This window comes from Galeopterus variegatus, unplaced genomic scaffold (assembly GCF_000696425.1).
Source record: "Galeopterus variegatus unplaced genomic scaffold, G_variegatus-3.0.2 Scaffold5584, whole genome shotgun sequence".
NCBI classification, from domain to species: Eukaryota; Metazoa; Chordata; class Mammalia; order Dermoptera; family Cynocephalidae; genus Galeopterus; species Galeopterus variegatus.
The window spans coordinates 43,076-45,115 of NW_007731695.1; the positions used below are offsets into that span (position 1 = coordinate 43,076).

The window sequence follows — 2,040 nt, forward strand, 5'->3', positions numbered from 1 at the left end:
GATAGGAATATTGGAATACAAACTCCCATTCAGAAAGGGAGGAAGGATAAATACATAGCAGTCTCTGGTGCATGGCAATAGAGAACAGTTTTTATTTTGACCTGTGTTGTGTTCTCTGAGAGGAACTCCCTTACCCATTGCATGCTATGGTCTTTTGCTCAGCCCCCTGGGAGGTCATTTTCTGTCCATTAGCCTCCAGATGACACCATTGCTTAGCCTTGGAAAGTATGCCCGCTGGAGGGCCATATAGTGTTAAAGCTCCTGCTGTGCAAGTTTAGTACCTCAAAGATTATTTTAACAGGCAAAAGCTTTTTTAGGTTAGAGCGTGATTTTTTTCGCATTATAATTACCTCAAAAACTTAGTAGGTTTCTGACTTCTTGCTTCTTCTTGGTTCCATGTGTCAGTAACCACACCCAGAGATACTCTCCAGAACTAGTTTGTAAATCTGCTTTATTTCTTTGCTTCTTCATCTCCCTCAAAGACTTTTTTTTTTCCTTTTTGTCTTTTTTACTGACNATCATTTTCAATGGCAATGTAATCTCCCACTTTATGAATGTACAATTCTGTATTTAACCAATTTGTTGATGAACAGTTTGATTTTGTTTTTTTTTTTACTATTACAAAAAGATGCTTCAAATGTTGGGCAGGTTAAAGGGGATTTGGGGAATATTTTGTAGCTGTCTAGAGAAAATGAAGCCAAGTTTTAAAGGTCAGATATTAAAAGTGGTTAGGGTCTGACATGATATGGAACATTTCTAAGGTCACTAAAAAGATTATTTTATGTTTCTTTTCTCTCAACAGGAACAAGACCATTTTGTTTTACTTTAACCTGCTGAGCTGTACCAGCCCCTCTGTGTTGATAAACTTACAATGTCCTACCACACAGGTAAGGCACAAGATGCCTCGCTGGTGGTGTTAGCAGTTCTGAACATTCTTGGATGAAAGTATTCAGAAATTCCATTTGAATTCTCTGTGTGCATGGTTAATTATGAATTTATAGTAAGTTGGAAGATGTAAGTACGAGCTCACGTTTGCTCATATACAATCAAAACCAAGCAGAGATTGGTTGCATTTTAAAATCACTAAAGAACCTTGGTTGATTATCTTGTCTAACCACCCACTTTTATAAATAAATAGCTGCAGCCCATAGAAGTGGCGATACTTTTCTCAAGATCAGCATTGTATCAGGAAGAGTAAAGCTAGCTATTGTAACTAATAAGCCCCAGTTTTTCAGTGACAACACAATAACCATACAACAGTACAAGTATTTGTGGTCAGTAGGATACTCTCCTCCATGCTCCTTCCACTGGCTGGCTCTGCTGTCCCTTGTCTGCATCGTCCTCTTCTGCATCCGACTACCAGGAGACAGTGAGGATGANGGTGTGCCGTGTAAGAGGTGTTCAATTAAAAACTGAGGTGCTGCTCTGTACTTTCAGTCTCTATGAGAGATTCTCTTAGAGTCCTCAATAATTTGGAATTGGAAGGAGCCAATCCACCCTTTCTTCCTGAGGAAGAAAGGGAAAGTCCTTGTAACTGGGATCATTGTATCCCGCCAACTCTAGTCTCTCCAATCCACCTCTCTCCCCCCACCTTTTGCTTATGTGAACAGGGGCAGGAACAGGGTAGAAGGGACGGGAAGATCTAGCCCCAGTTTCTTGTGGAGGACTTTATCCTTAGATTTTTATCCTACTTACTGATTCTGAGTCAGCAGGAAAAGTATTACTGAACAACTCATTATATACACCATGCTATGTACGTAGTCTCATTAATTAATTGGGGAGTGGACAAGATACTGGGAAACATTCTTCTTGAATGTTTAGGGCTGTGTTTCTTAAGATGTGGAATCCACGAGGGAGCTTAGGGGAAAAGATGCTAATTTCTGTGTCCCATGTCCAGAGATTTAGGCTCTCAAGAACTGAGAAGGAGTCAGGAATCAGAATTTTCAATAATTACTTTAGTTGTTACTTCAAATCCCATCCTCCACATCTTTAGCTAGTTTGGCAAGGTGTATTCCTTTTCTTTGTGCTTTTATTTTATTT

At 39.5% G+C, this 2,040-nt stretch overlaps 1 protein-coding gene across 1 annotated transcript in view; it reads left to right on the forward strand.

Moving 5' to 3' along the window:
• SLC44A5 (solute carrier family 44, member 5) overlaps nt 1–2,040 on the forward strand; it is a 73,312-nt gene that overhangs the window by 33,808 nt on the left and 37,464 nt on the right. The window contains exon 3 of the mRNA XM_008589672.1: nt 803–887. The gene's annotated coding sequence lies outside the window, so the exon portion shown is untranslated. The remainder of the gene's footprint in view (nt 1–802; nt 888–2,040) is intronic.